Raw genomic sequence first — 19,651 nt, 5'->3', positions numbered from 1 at the left:
TGTAGTCCTTTGTCAAACCTTTTACATTGCACGGGCATCCCACATAAAGAAAGGGATATATTAAACCATTGTAGGGACATTATGCAATGGAAATCTTTCACTCTGTCCTTCTGTTAAGTAACTAACCCAGGGTACAGTGGACTAGCAAATCTAATGAGCTTCTTAATACCACTAGAACTCAACATTTGAGGCGGTTATGCCAGGTGGGCACATCTGCACTGACATTCTAAGAGTCATTGACATCATGGAGGATGCCATTGTGGCACTCGTAATACAAATTATCTCACACTACCACATGAAATGTAATCTGAATGTGGTCAGGTGTCACCCTGATGCTCCTGTGGCCTACAGGCACTAATTGGTTGTCCTTCTCACATTACATTTGATGTGAGGGAGTAGACTTATCTGTGGATTGAGAGCTATAGATATGTCATTCTGCAAATCTCATGTTCTCAAAATGGTGTCCCACCTTTACAGAACCACAGCACTTTTTCAAAGTCGCTCGTTTTGATTTAGGGGCCTGTGGAAGGTGCTCTTTAGGATAAGCCATGTGGTAACATATTCTACCTCTGCAAACCCAGCGCACAGTTTTGTTGTGATTAGCATCTTTACAAAATGTTTTTATATTTGGGGATTTATATAGCACAAGCCTAACTAAGAAGCAACGTGGAGCTGTACAGGGCCTCATTACGACCCTGGCGGTAAGGGGTTAACGCCAGCGTTAGCTGCGCCGACCCCTTACCGCCAACTACGAGGTCCCTTAGCGCCATGGCGCTTTTAACACCTGCTTTTAGCAGGTGTTAAAATCCATGGCGCTAAGGGACCATGGAGTTAATTACGCCACCGTAATTTACGGTGGCGTAATTAACGCCTTCCCCACTCCCATTATGCCCTATGGGGCAAAAATGGGAATGGGGAAGGGTAAATGGGGATTGGGGACTTACCGCCCCGCCGACCTCGGAATGGGGCGGTAAGTCCGCCAACCACCATGGCGTAAACGTAGTTTACGCCATGGTGGTAAAGTCACGGCCCAGGCGGTAACTTACCGCCTGGGTCGTAATGAGGCGTAATGTATAAGGTAAAGAGGGTGGTTTACAATATGCAGCATATAATGTTCCTACCATGGGGGTGGCTTGTGAAGCGGGTATGCAAGGAGTCCAGTTGGTACCTAGCTTTTGACTGAAGAGTAAGATCTTGAGTTCTCTTGCCTGCTGCAAAAACATTGGTGCGCTCCAAATTGACTCCAGGACAGTGTTGCAGTTGGCAGGGGCCTAGCAAGAGAAGGCTTCCTAGGATGTTGTTTCTACAGTCACGCACAGGAACTTTCATCCTATTTCTAAAGGGAGGTGTGTGGGTCTCTGCTGAGGTGTGAGCTTATTCAATGTGCTGTACATTGTGAAAAACATCACAGGACAAATCCGATAATGCCTCTCTTACTCCACAGGTGGTTGCCGGAATCGATTCGTTGGCTTGTGATGAACAATAAGCCAGAAATTGCCCTGAGGAACCTGAAACGGATAGCTCAGATGAATGGGAAGGTGTTGGGTGACCAAATAAACCTGGAGGTGAGTCTTCTGCCAGAAAAAGAGAAATACTGAGCGAGATGGAGGAGTGACAGAGAAATACGGAGAGAGAGAGAGAAACAGAGAGCAAGCCCATCATATAAGTCCAGACAGTGGAAAAAAAGACGGTCACTTTCATGCTCACAGAACACTACTGGTTCAAAATGCTTACTTCTCTCTTTAGAATATAAGTCTTTTATTTCTTTATAGCTTACATAACACCTATTAGCACCCAGGGTGGGTGCTGCAGCCAATCAAATAGCTCAGAATGTGGGCTGAACCTTACAATATAAGCCAGCATTTTTCGAGCAACCTGCTCATGCTCAGCCTGCTATCTTCCCCATCCTCCCCTTTCCTCCAGCTTTTGGTCCCTTCCCTCCCCACCCCCATAACCTACAGACGTTATTTCTTTGGTGGGGGCAGCAGTGTCGCTGCTCCACATCGCAGGCTGCCATTCAGCCCTGCCTTCCATTTCCATGGTGGCTATCTTAGGTAAGTATTTGTTTGAATGAACAGTACGCCGTGAGAATGCGTCCCGTTCATTCAAACAAAATTATTGCTGTCAGCACCCCCAATTAAAAACCTTCCCTCTCCTCCCACCTACCCCAATTACCTTCTTTTTTGGTGGCGGCGGCAGTGTCGCCTCTCTACTGGTTGCTATTGAGCCTGCCTTCCCTTTCCATGGTGGCCATTTTAGGTAAGCATTCCTTTGAATGAATGGGGCACTGCGAAAACACGTTCCGTTCATTCAAACAAAATTATTGATGTCAGCACTCTGCATAAAAAAAATCAGTGGAGCTAATGGCAATAACACCCTTGCCCACAGGCCGGATCGGGTGGTAACGGCTCCGGGACTCATCGCTGTAACCAGGCTGTTACCACCTGATCTGGATGGTCGGTTCAGGTTTTATATCTTAATTAACCTTGCACAAAGCTCTGACATTATCACACAACCACTGATTCTCATCCCACCTTTAGCCAGCCCATCATTTCTGAAATGCATCCTCCTTCCTCACATCCCCCTGCCACCTACCGACCCCCCCACCACATTCACCTATCACGATCTTTCCCAATCCGCACATAGTGGAACTGGATTCTATCTTTGCGCATCACCTAGCATGATCCCTTTCCCCGTCCTTCAGGCACTATCCCTTTAAAACATTTAAAGCATTTAAACCTTTATACATCTTGATATCCTCCTTTCCACACCCAGACAGCACCATTAAAATCCCCTTCAACTGGCTACGTTGCCACTGTTTGTGCGCACCCTGACTCACACGTGTGAAATGAATGAAACAGACACTCGCTGGGCAGGGAATAAGGCACAAAAGAGCAGACTGCGAGAGTTCAAGGAAAAGTTTATCTAGATCTCTGAGAGCGCTCTGACCACATCAAGTTACAACACATTTATATAGTCCATCTACATTTTTAACATATGATGCTACGTTGGACCAGGATTGGTCAGCCGTGGTGGCGACTTAGGTGTGGGCATCATCTCTTCCTCCGGGTTGGTTGCTTGGTTGGCGGGAGGATTGACGTCAGACATTTGTGCTCCGGATGGGTGACGGCCAGGTCGCTGTGAACTCGGTGGTCACTATCTAAGCTAAGAAAAAACATTCCGAGTAATGCATGCACTAAATAATAGCTGATCAAAGGACTCTTAGTAGTGTATCATGTCGTTATACAAATCACTCAAGGGTTTATACCATCTACACATTTGGGTTATACAGGTCACAGGTTTAAGGGCATTGACCATTATAATACTGTCATTAAACTATAGGGTTAGTCTCACAAGAATCTCAGGTATGTGGCACTTGTTAGTACTGGGCACGATATACTGCACAGGGGTCTAATGTTAGTTGGGGGTCTGCTGGGTGGGTTTCATAGTATGGTTGGCAGTCTGGCACATGAAAGGGATGCCTCGCAAGGACACAGGGTTAGAATGGCAGTAAGTTTCAACTGGTGAGGGTAAGAGGGCAAGGACACTGTTGTGGAGATGAACGAGCTATGTGCTTGGCTCATGTTGGTTCACATGCGGGACAGTGATCTCAGAGGAAAAGGGATGTGTTATATTTATTATTTGTTGCAAGCAGCTCCGGCCTCAGCGTGAGAATGGAGCTGCAGAGTTTTCCAGTTGGAGTGGGGACGAGGGTGGGGGCCATGTGCTCCGAGCTGCAGTGGCGGGCAAAAGGGAGAGATGCAATTTGTACTATCGCAGTGAGGCCTGGCTACCAAGATGGAGTCGAAAAGGGGTACAAAAAAATTGATGCCCTGTGTCCTGCTCCGTGGTCCCATCTGCGCGAATATAACCACAAGTTAGTATCGCATAATGGCGAGGGGCATACCCACCACGAGAGGCACTTGGTCCAAGTTTTGTACTGAGAAGTGTTGGTAGAGAGGGGTCCATTGCCCCCTCGCTCCCACACACCACCCCACATCCACTAAACACCATTCCTTCCCAAATCAGAGTAGCTCCATTCTTTCCCCTCCCATCAACCTAAAACCATTGCTTCCCACATCCAAATAGCACCAGCCCTTTCAAGAGCCTGACCTCCACCTAGCACCATCACTTCCTCCATCCTTCCCACTTTCACTTAGCACAGATCTTTACACATCTACCTAACCCCAGCATTTTCCCATCCTCCATCCCTTTGCATATCCACCCCTTCATATCTTTACACAATTGCCAAGCTCAATTCCTTCCCACCTTTCCACTCCACCAAACCTCTCACCCTCACATATCAGCCTAGCGCCATCATTTCTCACTTCTGGCATCCCCTCTGGGATGCATCGTGCCCACCACTTCACGTAGCCACATCTCACCATACCCGCCCACATTACTCACTCTTTCACTTACCATCATTCCTTTTCTCCACTTCCTGCAATCAGAGCCTGCTGTCTGTCGTTATGCACTCAACAGGTCAACTTTGTCATGTTATGTGCAGAGTGATCATTTATTTTATTTTTGCATTTTTAAAGCGCTCACACAGCCCGCAGGCATCGAGGTGCTGTTACAGGAATTGCTTGTTTTTTAGTTGCGTAATTTTTTATTTTATTGTCTTGGTTGCGTATTTATAACACGCTTAAATACCCAGAGGTTTCTAAGCGCGACCCGGGATCGAACCTGTGTTGCTTCGTGTCGTCTTGCTTCCAAGGCGAGCACGTTGCCGCTGAGCTATCCTCCCAGGATGGCAATCATGCTTTCACCTATTTTATGTAATTTGGTCAATCAAGACTTTACTGACATATGGGTTATTGTGGAGTCATTGCAGCACCAGAAATTCGAGCTCATTGTTTTTGAAAACATGTTAAGGGTATTTAATAATAAAAAATAATATCAGGCTTTTTTTAATAGCATTTCATGACATATTCCTCCTGTTTCTGAGCACTGTCATAATGGCTATTATTCCAAAAAAGTGAGTATTTGAAAGCTCCTAAAGAAAGTAGTTGAAGCACTTACAGCATGGGACTGACCAGAACCCTTTACAGCTGCATCTGAGGAAAGCCAAAGGTTCGAGAAAGCAAGATTTATGATTGTTACGCATACTTAGATGTAATAAATGAGCCAGCAGGGTTCGCAAAATAAATGCACACAGACCCCTCTTCTGTTTGCTTCTCTGCCACTGGGGCCGCTCTCATTGGTCGAAGTGTACAGTTAGAAGTAGTGGAACTATGCTCCCTGCTGGCGTGTCCCTGCTCCCCACAAACCCCATCACCACGCCCCCTCCCATGAGCAATACAAAAGCCCCCAAACAAATGTGCCTGCTGTTTAAGGGGACGTTTAGTGCACTTCACTAAGGTGCAAGTTTCAACTTCTTCTTACACTTATATTTTAAAGCGCAACCATTCCAGGGCGGTATCTTTTTAAAATAAAAGTATAGGAACAGTAAAACGTAACTAAAAAAAGTAGAGGAGTACCACTCTCAACCACTCCCGCCCACTTCGATCACTGGCCTGTCTCCATATTATAACAGTTGATGTCACCTGTCACCTGCTTGCATGTGCGTGCCTGCGTGTAACCTGAGTCCGCTCTGATGGAAGCCTGCAAAGTTGAATTGCTTAGTACTACATCGCATCCCTCCAAATGTTCAAATAAAATGAAGCCTGTCCTTGGGTAAATGGGTTAGCCATACAAATATAGCAGTAAGGACATTACAGGCTGAGGTCATGAGCCCATTACGAATGTAGCAGTGGGAAAAAAGTGTCAGTAACGGAATTACTGCCACTTTTCTTACCCGGCCATACCACAAGTGTGACCCTTTAGTGAGGGATTTACCCACAGCATCATGCTGAAGGTAAATCTTCCCACTTTCTGCCGAAAAATCGGCAGAATTACTGCTGCGATAATTCCACCAAAATCCCTAATGGAGTCCTATGGACTCCAAATTAATGGGGACTAACACCACCACCATCACTTGTAATCTGGCGGTAAATCCACCGACCCAGTGGCAGTAACCATAATTCCGTTGGGCAGTATTCCGGCAGATTTACCGCCAGAATACCGCAGACGTTAATCAGGCAAAAGGTGACATCAGTGGTCAGCGTTGTCTTTTTTTGTTGTTGTATCATAGGGTGCTTGGTGTCTGAGACTGCATGCCAGACCCGGACACCCTGTTTACTTGCAGGAGAGTAGTTCAGGATGGAAGCCTTGATGCTCGTCTGGCAGGGTGCTTCCACTCTGTCTGGATTCTTTGTGCCATTGGTCAGGATAGGCTTCGGGTCTCTCTCTAAGGCACGCCATCTTGCCTCTTTAAATGGTGCACTTCTAAGGGACGGATCCTTGAGCTTTAAGTTGTCACTACTGCCGCTTGATGGTGCATTATTGTTGGAGAGGAGTCTCCAAAAATGTGAGTTCCGACTTTCCTTTTGGATGGTGCTTCAGCACCATGCCGCGGATCAGCGTCTGGTTCTCAAGCAGGCCGAACAATGTTCATATTCATGCTCGCATTGAATCCTTTCGTTTTCAGGATAGGAGTCAAGGATGCATGCGTTGTAATGGTGATGCTGACCTGGCAGTTGTTGAGTATGGTGGCTAGGCTTCACCTGTCGAGGAGTAAGCTGTGGCAGATGTGCAGGAATCTGTATATTTCATATCCTATGTCCTGTTGATTTTCAGTTTGAATTTTGTTTTACTTTGTTCAAAGTGCACATAAAGCGCTCAGTGGCTACATCGGCTTGTGGCCAAAAAGGGGTAATCTTATGAAGATATATCCCCAGGTGCTCAAGATAGAACTTGAATTCGTTTCCTTGATAGAGAGGGGTGGGAGGGGGCGTTATTGGTTTTATGCTTTTTGGGTATCCCTTGTGCTGCTGCTTTATTTTTTAGCTTGTGGGTCACTGTACAAGCAGCCGTAGAGTGTGAAATCTTTACTTCGTGATATTGAGAACTAGCACTTATCTGCTGCTTTACAGAAAACAGAAGTTGGCACCAACCTTCCTCCATGGTCAGTCGCCTTGCCTTGTGTTCAGATTAGCAGTTAGGATCCCCTCTTCCTGAGGCTTGGCACATGAGACACCTGAATATTGTTGTTTCAAGCTTTTCCTCAGTCTCTTGAAAACACACGTTATCGCAAGCTTACCTTGTTGTTGAGTATCGCTCGATGACCTTCATGATCCATTTGTATGGTTTGGCCAGAGTTAGGCATCATTATTTAGGTGCCTCGGAATAGGAGGCCATCTGAGGATTTGATGAGCTCACAACTCGCTGTCATGGCCGCTCATAGTTTTGACTGAAAAGATTCTGTCCAGCAATCGTGTTCTTGGAGAATATTCTTCAAGTTTCATGATTCAGTGGCCAGTGTTTCCTCCACTATGTTGCAAAGTTATATGGCTTTGGGAGCCACAACACAGCCTCACCATCACAGTGAGATGGTCTTCTGTGCGATCTGCTTCCCTAGTTTTCCATACCGAAGGCATCCTCGGAGGGTATTGACCGGAAGTTGGCTGGGTATTATGTGATCGTCTTTGGTGAGCAGTTTGGTGGCGTTCTGGCCCGTCCCAGGGTGTGGTGACTTTCATAGGTCCTTGAGTGGTTCTGTGAGTACAGCCAGTTGTGGCATAAATCTTCCAAAATAGTTTGGTATGTGAAGGAAATTGTGCAGTTATGATGCTGATTTAATGTCATTCACTTTTTTTTTTAGATCTGGTCACATGCCTAAGCAATCGAAAATGTAGCCAAAGATTTACAGGACTGGTTTTAAATACTCCCAATTTTTCACGATCTATGGTGAGCCCATGTGCAGAAAGGCATTTGAATATGGCTCGTAGGCGTGAGAGGTGATCTTCTTCTGTTGTGAAATCCTCCAATACATTGTTGATAATTTTGAATACGCCGTTTAGGCTGGTGCTTCGTATTGCATTTTGGAAGATTTCCACAACGGATAAGGCGCCAAAGCTCCAGCCTCTTGCATCAGCTGAGTCCTATGTGCATGGAAAAAGGGAATGTTTGCTCAGAAGTTCTTGTCCAGTTTCAACTGATGATACCTAGATTTTAGGTCAAGATTAGAGAAGAACTTTTCAGCACTAAGGGAAGTTATGACATTGTCGATTGATGACGTGATTTCTCAATCTTGTCAAATGGCCTGATTTTGTAGGTGCATATCGATGCATATTTGGACCTGTCTTAGTTGTTTATATTTTCAAGAGATGATGATCATAGAGACCCATGAGGGGGTTCCCGAGACCTTCTTGATAATCCTGGCCTTTTCTAGTTTGTCTAATTCTACAACCTTGGGTCTCATGTGAAATGGGATGTGGCAATGCCGTAAGCAGTCTGGTTCAATGGTGGAGTCCACGTGTAGTTTGTTTGGTTTCCTTTTCAGGCAGCCAACACCATAGAATAGGGATTGAAATTCTGTCCGCAGGTCCTCCAAGTCAGATTAATGCTATTGGAAGGGAAAATGCTGTAGGTCTAATGACTTCGCTCCCTTGCATCTTAGGAACGTGTTCATGCCCACTTCAGCAACAATGACGCAGTTGGTAATGTTGTGCGGTCCTTGTTATATGTCCAGCATGAAGATCCCTTTTAGAGGAATTGGGGGTCTGTACCCAAACACAAAGATGCACACTTTGCATGTTGCATGTGAGGCCAGGAATTGTTGAGGTTACATTTGGAGACTGGCAGATTTCCCCTTGTTGATCACTGCTGGTTGTTGGCTTGCAACTTGCAAAGTTGCTGGCATTCTTTGTCCATTCCTTGACTTTGGTGTATTTCAAACACTAAGAAAACGTAGTCTTGACTGGTGTCATGTGTTTCAGTCAATGTGCCTTCGCCTGCCGACGGTTCAGCTCTTGTCACTATGGATTGCTTTGGATTCCGCCTTGGCATAGTGGACTGCAATCTGCACACTTTGGGGAAAGTGATTTTTTTAGTTTGATGTAGTTCTGGCCCGGGTAACCTCGTTCTGGGCACTCTAGCAGGTCATGCAGGTTTTCCCCATAGTGGAAGCATTTGCAGCGCAAGCTGTATGCCTCTGCCTCCATTTCCCAGTGGCACTGGTGAAGTAGATCAGGTGTCCATTCTTCACAGATGAGGTGGCTTGCCCCAATGGCTGACCTGTGCCTAGTCTATGGAATGTGCTGGCTCTGTTGGCAATCCGTCCAAAGATCTGTCCATAGCCGCAGCAGGTGAATCGCGAGATCATGGTTTGGCACCATTTGAAGCGACGCCCACCCCTGAATCAGCAATGGGCGTATCTCATCTTTTGTATCAAGCAACACACAGCATTTGGCAAAATGGCGTATTCTGGCAACAAAAGCACCTGCTTGATTTGACACTAACATCTATGTGATTTCCAAGAGGTTCTACCAGAGGTTTCACAGGATGTAGGGCCATAAAGGCCACATTTTGGGAATCTGCCTAGCTGCTTAATTTATTATTCTGTCTCTTTATGAGATGTTATGACTGACGTTGGGTGGTGTTTTTCTATCCACTTGGTTTGGTTCCAGGATCCTTTGGATTAGATCCCAGCAAATTACTTTTGGCAATGTTTTGATCAAACCCCTGGTGCAGGTTCCTTTGCTGCACTTCAGACTCATGTGTGTAGAAAATGAAAGTTTTAAGCACTGGACCAACAAGTCTCCCTAGATTAATCCACATATTTGGGAAACCACAACCTCTTTTGGGAGATGGATCATCGTGAGGAGATTTGGAAACCATTGGGGCCAACCCTAGAACTGCCTTGAAGACATGATCAGCTCATGAAGATAATCTCACCTAGCTTCTGGTATGACTGAGGCTCTAACATGTTATGGGGTTTGCACCTGCCTGAAAACACTATGGGGTTTTCTGGTCCCCTAGTGAGACCGTTCTCTCCGTGGGACTGACACTTCTCAGTGAATGGGCACTCCTCTGCCACTACTTCTAATCAAAGCAAGCACATGATCTCTGGATAAATTCTTCCAGACCACATTGCCTGTCATCTCAGTGAGGAAAAACATACTTTTTGGGGAGGAAGGGAGCAGCGGAAGACTCACAAGTAAGCCAGCATATAAAGAGTTCCCTTCGCCAAAGTCAGTGAATTAAGCCAGCCACACCCAAGCATAAGAGAAACATGTCATTCATCTTTAGTCCACTCAACCAATCTGCACACGCCCACCAGCACCCCTAAAATATACTCTTTTGGGAGTCAAGATATAGCACGTTCCACACTGTTCCCTTGCTGACAAACTCTGCCTGCATGTTTGCACATGATCTGGAAAGAGTCTTGATACATTCTCTGTATGAATGTAGGAACTCTCTAATGCGCTGTCCAGAGAAACATTTGGTTATGGTGAGCCAACATGCACTGGTGTGAAGACGGGGTTCGATGCCTGTGATACGTATTGCTTGGTGAATAGGCCCACCCAGTGAGCCCTGCAGTAGCATGCTCCAGTCATAATACATTGGTAATGTAGGTATTGCTTACTGCAACTTCAATATGCATCAATAACCAGTGGCATCACTACCATGTATGGTTCCTCTTTCACACATGTCAAGGATGATAGACTGACTTGCCTGTGCCACAACTATGAGACATATATGTTATGTTATGTTATTTTGCACTTATATAGCGCCTTATATACCATTGGTATGGTCTGAAGGCGCTGGTAGGTTGAACGCCCTTGGGAACCGAAATTCTGGTCAGTAGAGGGAGAAGAGAGGGTCAAAAGGTGCGTGTGCGCAACTGGTATGTGTGCAGCTGGTGCGAAATTCCTGTGATAGCTGCTTCCTAGTGGTAGGTGTGGTGGGTGAGAGGTCAGGAGTATGTGTTCAATCTGGCCGGAATTATCCAGACCGAGAGTGGCAGCGTTAGGCCTGAGGAGAACGCCTGGCTGGGGGTGCAAGACCAGCGATAATTACTTAGAGTGATGGGGAGTGAGCGCAAGATATTGATATGAGAACAGTTATACCGAATGGTGTCATAGTATCTCTGTGTTCTAGTTGAGTGGTGGTGTAAGGAGAGAGTAAGCGTGGGGTGTGATATGAGGTGTGCTCTTATAAAGGATCCGTGCATTCCAAGGCATAATACGGACGTCATGCAATTCTGCAATTCGTCCGCTCTCCACATTCATCGGCCCTCCACACTCATCCGCCAAGCGCATTAATCCACTCCATTTGTCCCCACTCGTCCGCTCTACACACTCATCCGCTTTCCACACTCATCCGCTCTCCACACTCATCCGCTCTCCATACTCATCCGCTCTCCACACTCATGGGTCCTTAGCATTCATCCGTTAACCGCATGAATCCTCTACGTCCTTCACAATCATTCCCTCTCCACGCTTGTCCGCTCTTCATACTCATCCGTTCTCCAGGCTCATCCGTTCTCCAGACTCATCCGTTCTTCTCATCCGTTTTCCACACTCACCCGCTCTCCACACTCACCCACTCTCCACACTCACCCGCTCTCCACATTCACCCGCTCTCCACACACATCTGCTCTACACACTCATCCGTCCTCTACATTCACCGGCCATCCACACTCATGGGCCCTCAACATTCATCCGTCAACCGCATTAATCCTCTACGCACTTCACACTCATCCCCACTTCACATTCATCCCCTCTCTACGCTCATCCGTTCTCGCCACTCACCTGCTCTCCATACTCACCCGCCCTCCACACTCACCCACCCTCCACACTCACCCGCCCTCCACCCTCACCCGCCAGCCGCATTAATCCTCTACACTCATCCCCATTCATCCACTCTACATACTCTTCCGCTCTATACACTCATCTGCTCCATACAGTCATCCTCACTCCGCACTCATCCGCCCTCCACACTCCTCCGCCCTCCACACTCATCCGCCCTCCACACTCATCCGCCCTCCACACTCCTCCGCCCTCCACATTCCTCCGCCCTCCACACTCATTCGCCAACCGTATTAATCCTCTACGTTCGGCCCAACTCATCCGCTCTCCACACTCATCCGCTCTGCACACACATCCGCTCTGCACACTCATCCGCTCTGCACACTCATCCGTTCTGCACACTCATCCGTTTTCTAACCACATCCGCTCTTTGCAGTCGTCCGCTCTCAGCGCTCATCCGCTCTCCGCTCTCATCCGCTTTCATCTGCGCTCATCCGCTCTACGCGCTCATCTGTTCTACACGCTCAGCATTACGTTGCTCATTTAGTATTGTTTGTCTTTATAGTTTACATTCGAGTTTATTTAGTTGTAAATTTCTTGCTTCATGTCGATTGATGGGTGGGTGTTATTGTGCAGAAGCTAGTTTGGGACCGATTAGTCTTAGGGGAAGAGCCAGGTTTTCAGTAGTTTGCGGAAGGCCGATAGAATTCAGTTAGGCGGATGTGGGATGGGAGCGAATTCCACAGGGTTGGGGCCAGGGCTGAGAATGATGATCCGCCTAACCTGACTGAGTTTGTCTTAGGAATTACTAGGAGGCCGGCTGAGCTTGATCTTAGGGTGCGAGTGGGGTGGTAAGGTATTAGCTTGTCTTGAAGATATTGAGGTCCAGTTTTATGTAGTGCTCGAAGGGAGAGTCATAATATTTTGAATGCCACCCTACGGGCTACTGGAAGCCAGTGCAGTGTCTTAAGGGCAGGGGATACGTGGTCTCTTGGGCCAAGCGCAAGTAGCATTTTGGCTGCCGCGTTTTGTGCTCTTTGGAGTTTATTTAGTTGGTAGGCATGAATTCCGAGGTATAGGGGGTTTCCATAGTCGAGTCTTGATATGACGATTGATTGGACCGCTGAGACTCTGTTGGGAAATGAGAGGTATGGAAGGATGCGCCTAAGGTTTTTGAGGTGGTAGTGGCAGGATTTTGAGACATTGTTGACTTGGCGCGAGAGTGTTAGGTCGGAGTCCAGGGTGCATCCAAGATTTTTCACTGTGTTGGAAGGTGTCGGTGAGTTGCCCATGGCGGGTGGCCATTCCTACGATGTGCACTCTGCGTTTCAATTCATATTGGCACCATATTCTGGCATTTCTATGAGTTCAACCAGGACACAGTTTAACAACTAAGGGATCAGGAAATACCATGTTATTGAATATTTGTATTATTATTTATTTATTGGGTATTTATAATGCGCCTACATACAATGTGTTTCGAGGAGCAACAAGACAAGAGGGTGGGGGAACAGGGAGGACAAAACAAAATGATCCTACTAGGCCTTGTGACATTCGGAATGTGCAAGTGCAGTAAGAGAAGTGCAGGGGAGGGGGGAGTGCCGGTCAGGGCAGGAAGGCCTGTGAGAAAAGGTGAGTGCAAGGGGAGGCCGGTGGACATAGCCAGGGGAAAGTAGAGAGTGCAGGGGTAGGAAGGTCCACGAGCTAAGTGCAAGTTAAGGGGCTGGGAGAGTTGCAGGTGGTGCAGGCCCAGCCAGGCAAGTGCGGGGTAGGGGCCCAGAAGGGAAGAGCAAGTGGAGGGGGGGCGGGTTCCATGTATACCAAGTGCAGGGGTAGACTGGAATGGGGAGCCTGGTGTCCTGAAGACACTGAAGGAACCAGGCAGCCAGTCAAAAAGTAGACATTAGCAGAGGAGGGGAATGGGTGGGAAAGGAAGAAGAGCAAAGGAACGTCTTGAGAAGATTCCGGAATTTAAGGAGATCTGGCTTAAGTCTGAGAGGGGCAGGGAGGCCATTCCAGAGGGAGGCACCTGCAGAGGAGATAGATCTACCCACCACTGTCTCCTTGGAAAAGCATCTGATCTGCAGAGAGATAGAGCTAGATGACCGAAGGGCTCTAGCAGGGAGGTATTTTGGGAGAGAGAGTTGGATGTAGAGGGGTCCCAGGCCCCAGAAAACCTTGTGGATGATGCAGAGGGTCTTGTTATTGATCCTTACATCAACCAGGAAACAGTGGAGAGATTTTTGGGCTGGATAGATACGGTCCCTGGGCTTGAGGCCAAGGATAAGTCTTGCAGTCCTATTCGGGATTAGTTGAAGGGGGCAAAGTGAGGAGGTAGGCAGATTAAAGAAGAGACTGTTGCAGTGGTCCAGCCTGGAGAGGACCAGAGCTCTGGAGATTGGGTCGGCAGAAGGCTTTTTGAGGAGAGGGTGCACAAGGGAGGTCTTGAGGAGTGAGGGGGAAGGATCCTGTGGCAACGGAGTGATTACAGAAATCGGCCAAGACTGGAGCAAGGGAGACACTGTTGTCCTTGATAATTCTGGAGGAGCAGGGGAGCACCTGTTTGGATGAGACCTTCATTGTCTATAAACCTCATCAGGGGTTATGGAAGAAAAAGAGGAGAGTAGGAGGGGAGCGGAGAGGGGTATCAAGAAAGGCCTTAGAGTGGGTGAGGGAGAAGGGTGAGCAGTAGAAGAGAGTGAGAACAAGATGTCCTGAGTTTTAGAAATGAAGTGAGAGGTTGAGAGGTGCAGAGTGCCTGGGAAGAATAGGGAGAACTGGAGACTGCAGTAGGGTTGTCAAGTTCCTTGCAGATTTTGAAACGTTCAGCTGTGTTGTTAGTGGCCGAAGAGATGCAGACATGGATATAGGCCCTCTTCGAGTAGATAGAGAGTCTGTATTGCCTTTGGAGCAGGTGGACAGACCAGTTTGTCAGAGGATGCGCTCGAGGCCTGCCACTTCCACTCAGCTGCTCTGCACTTGCTTTTCAGAGCGGCCAGGTGAGAGTCATGCCAGGAACTACACTTGGCGGCAGGTTTCATGCGGATCCTCATGAAAGGGACAAGGATGTCCAGAGTGTTGGAGATGGAGAGTTGAAGATTAGTAAGGGCTGTGTCAGAGTGTGCGTCAGAGGTAGAGGTAGGAGGGGATGTGAAGGTTGCAGCAACAGCGGCCACTGACACCTGATTCCTAGGTCAAATGATGGAGAAAGAGGCTGGCAGTGCAGGCGGGGACTTAGCCGGGGGGCCCAGGAGGTCCAGGTGAGAGGAAAAGAGAGCATGATTGATCAGACAAGGAGAGAGGAGTAATGAGAAGGTTGGAGATGGGGATTTCTGAAGAGATGAGAGCATCCAAGGTGTTTCCGGCTGAGTACGTCGGACCGGAGGGAAGAATGGAGGGGAAAAGAGTCACAGAGGTTGCGGTAGAGCCAGGAGGCCGCATCAGGGTAGTTGAGGTGAATATTGAAGCCTCAGAGGAGGAGAAGCTTGGAGGAGGAGGCAACGAGAGAAGATGTGAGATCAGCCCATTCAGAGAGAAATTGAGACTTGGCCAGGGGCCTCTAGATGGTGGCCAGAGTCAGAGAGAGGCCAGGAGAGACACCAAGCCTGCAGACAAGGCATTCGAAAGAGCAGTATGCCTCAGTGGGTATGAGACTAGCATGGACCCACTCAGGGAAGATCAGAGCAGCTCTGCCCCTGGGCCGGTTAGGCCTAGGCTTAGAGAGGATCCTGTACCCCTCAGGGAGGAGAGTATCAAAACTTGTGACAGACTGGGAGTGAAACCACTTCTCAGTGAGAGCGAGGAAGTGTAGGTCTTCAAGGAGGTGACAGATGTCAGAGGCCACTTTTGAAAGTTTTCTGAGGAGGGGTGCAGGAGTGTGGCACACCCGTCAGAGGTAGCAGAGGGATCAGAGGGGTGGAAGAAGGAGGAGCAGCAGGAGACGGGAGGAAATTGATGAGAGACGGAAGATGCCTATCAAGAAGGTGGAGGTTGGGCTGAGAGCCCTGGACCATGACAGTGCCATTTAGGTAGACATTACTAATGACCCTAGAGGACAGGAAGGATGCTAAGAGTACCTCCCATTGGGTGCCACCATTAATGGGAGAGGAAAAGAAAGGGGAGAGCACATAGACCATAAGGGGAATTCATAGGTCCGACAAAGGAATGACAAAGAGGATGCCAGAGAAAGTCTGCCTGGAAAAAGCTTTGACATAGGTTTCATTGATGGGTAAGCCTGGATTGCTGACCAGGAGATCCTTCTTAAACATTTTCCTTACAGACTTCTTCAGAGGGATAGGATAGGTAATAGAATAGCAAATAGAGAAGATAGGAAAGATTGAGAGCACCATTGAGGGACAGTGCGGAGAGGAGGAAGGTGGGGAGGGACAGAGAGGGGGAGGCACTGCAGATCACAACACCAACAACAACCAACAGAAATGACACAGATAGAGTCAAGTGTCCACAATGGTAAAGGGCCTAGGTTACACCATATAGCAGAAGCATGACACCTAGAAGCAAGTTAACAGGATGGAGGGAAGACACTAGATAGAGGGAAACAGACTCGTTTTTAAATACAGCAGCAAATGCAAGAACACACAGATTCGACTTTCCTACAAAAAATGGAAAAGCCTAATTTTAGGCACAGCAGCAAATGCAAGAACACACAGATTCAACTTTCCTAGAAAAGAGGGAAAAGCCTAATTTTTAAACACAGCAGCAACTGCAAGAACACACAGATTCAGCTTTCCTAGAAGAGAGGGAAACGCCTCATTTTTAAACACAGCAGCAACTGCAAGAACACGCAGATTCGACTTTCCTAAAAGAGAGGGAAAAGCCCCACAGGCTAATTATGACAATTCACCAAAGCCAGTTAAGGACAACATACAGCCGCTAAGTGCAGCAGACTGCAGAATTAGGTAGTAGAAGTAATAAGAGAGGAGGGACCGTTAAATTGGGATCAGTAATGGCTGTTCCCCCTGCCCGCACCTCTCTTACCTTGTCAGTCGATGCTGGAAGACGGCTGCACTGCATGCATCCACGAGGAAATCTGGCAGACACCCTCTGGAGCTGCAACAGGAGGAGCTGCCCTTTGCCTCGGGGCCCTTAGCTGCAGTGGGGCTGCAACGGACAGTGGGGCTGCCCTGAGTGAAAAGGTAACGTAGGGCCAACTGCCCAATCAGGGTCGGGCCGGGCAGAGGGAAGGAGCAGGGGAGGATCAAGGGGTGAGGAAGAAGGACAAATCAACTGTTTAGGCAGACCCTCCAGCTTATAGCGATTTTGCAATCCTGCAAAATGCCGCAAAAATGGCCGTTTTGCGCAAAAACAGCATCTTAAGAAAAATGCTTTTTTTTGTTTTTACTTTTTTTTTGAAGTAATCTGCAAAAATTACTGTTTTGAGAAAAATTATACTCAGGGTGCCAGGTTCCCAACTTTTTTGTTTTTTACACAAGAAATTAAATGCGCTAACACATCTCATCACTTGCGCCGCAAAAAAGTGCAGCCCAATCCACAAGGGTCACATGAATGGGCACATTTTATATGCGCGCCCATTCAGATGGCCTTTTTCACCTCCTTGATCAAATAAAGTGGCGTTTCTGTCAATTTAAAAGCGCATCCCTCATTTCCAAGCAAGATGCACTTTTAAATGTGTAGAAATTGTAGGAAACCCTACGCGCACGGGATGTGGGGCTGCCACTGCATGGCAGGGTCTTTCCTGACCCTGTCATGCATTTCTTTTAAGATATGAACCGCTGCTGTGTCGCTTGCATTTCTGTTCTTCAAACAGGATAAAAATGCATTTTTTGGGTCGCATTTTATAGCGGCAGGCACCTGGAGGGCCTGTCCCTGTGAAAGGTGCTGGGAGCTTGCAGAACACTGTCAGGAGAGCGATTCTATTCAAAGTACTGCCCATTTTGATGACAAAAATCTATCAAATGTTACAATTTGACCTATTTCGTCCAGTACTATTCGATCGATTTTTATAAATACTGAACATGTGTTGCGGGGGTGTCACCCGCTCCCCATTTTCAGTATTTTTGGTCTAGGGTGGTTGCAGAAGTGTTTTCCCCTTTTTCTTCAAAATCGGAGGCGGGGACAGAAAAAAAGAAAATAACGAAAAAGGGACCCTGCAGAGTCGGATCCGACCCGCGTTAGAGGGAAGGATCTGGCACCGCAGGGTTGCAGGGGAAGCGGCAGCGACCAAGCAGTTAAGCAGGGGAGGGGTTGGGGTGGTGGTGAAAGGTACATGTTGGCTTGTTTGGCTGATGTGCAAATTAATTTGCAGCAAAATTGACTAGCGTCAATTCCGCCGCAAATAATTACACTTCGGTCAAACAACCCAGAACACCATTCAAGGCAGCTAGCCAGCGCACAATTTGCGCTACAGCTCAAGCCTGTGGAAATGCGCCGGTCACCTTTGAGAATAAGGTGACCTGCTCATTTCCAAAAATGGGTTGTCTAAAAATAGCATATCCTCCGTTCTTTTTTCAAATGCCCCATTATTTGAGGAATTGGGTCAAAATGTACATTTAAAACAAATTTAAAAAATGGTTACACTATGAGAGAGAGGGAGAGTGATGGGTGAGATGTGACGTGATAGGCAAGAAAGCAGAGGGAGAGCAGTTGGTCAGGGGAGGAAGCGTTGCACAAGAGAGCATAGGAAGCAGTGATGCGGTGGACCAGAAATCTGAGAGCGAGCAGAGGTACAGAAAGTAGAGGGAGCGTGTGGTCAGTGAGCCAGAAAGCAGAGAGGAAGCGGTTGGCCAGAAAGAGGCAGTGAGCTGCAGATTGGGAAAAAGGATGAGGGAAGAGTGTGATAGAATGGGAGAAAGAATGCAAGATGCAGAAGCAGCACAAAAGAATGAAGGACTCTATATTGTGGGAGGAATTGTAGAGTGTAAGGTGTGAGTTGGGAGTATGATTTGGCGTATGGCAGGGGCTGGGCAGTGCAAGTTGTGACTTGACAGTGTGACATAGCATGTGAGTATTTGTATGACAGAGTGAGAGGTTAAGGAATGCAAGTTGTGATGGAGAGTTGATGAGATGTGTGTTGGTGAGAGAGGTGTGTGGGCGTTTGGGGGATTGGAGAACATAGAAGGGGAATATTTTCAGCATTACAATTGATAATGATCAATTCAGTTAATACTTTTAATAGGCATGAACATTAAACCAGAAATGTAGCCAAATCAAACACTGTTCTGCCAAGCCAGAGACATCTGGGACTCTTCCTATTAAATTAATACAAAAGATACATAATAATGATACCCTGGCTCTCTTGTAGCCTTGCACTCTGCCTATTTCCTGCAATGTGGGAATCTTACATCCTCCAGTTAATACAAAATGTACTGCAAAAATGCCGCAATAAATAAAGGTTTGTGCCGCAAAATTTGCCATTTCATGCTGCAAAATTTGCCATTTCATGCCGCAAAATCCTGAAAGGTCTCTTTAGGCTGCAAGGTGGCTGGATGGATTCACACAAAGTTGACAATAGGGCAGCAAACGGAAAGGAAAAGAAATGCTCACACCACGAGCATCGCTCAAACCATACCGTGTTCTACGGCCAGCAGATAGCATGAGCTGAGCCGAGTACAACAGAGTTGATACACCCACACAAACACCAGCCCAGTGCCCAATCAAGGTCGGGGCAGGCAGAGGGAGGGAGCAGGGGGGGTACAAGAGGTGAGGAAGAAGGAAAAATCAACTGTTCAGGCCGCAAGGGGGCTGGATGGATTCACACAAAGTTAACAATAGGGCGGCAAGCGGAGAGAAAAAGAAATACTCACACCACAAGCAGCACTCAAACCCTACCGTGTGCTGCGCCCAGCAGTTAGCATGTTGAGTTCCCTCCAAATCTGTAATTTCAAATAGATTTTTTATTTGTTTGTGTTATTAGTATACAAAATACCTTTACACAAATTATTCATAAACAACGTTCATTTCATATATTTCATACAATTTATAGACATTATAAAACCTGCACTCATCTTAACATGTACTAATATCATCTTAACATTTTACTA

The sequence above is a fragment of the Ambystoma mexicanum genome, chromosome 2p (assembly GCF_040938575.1).
Source record: "Ambystoma mexicanum isolate Mex_15411 chromosome 2p, UKY_AmexF1_1, whole genome shotgun sequence".
Taxonomy (NCBI): domain Eukaryota; kingdom Metazoa; phylum Chordata; class Amphibia; order Caudata; family Ambystomatidae; genus Ambystoma; species Ambystoma mexicanum.
The sequence above is the reverse complement of the archived record's forward strand: the minus strand, read 5'-3'. Positions refer to the sequence as shown.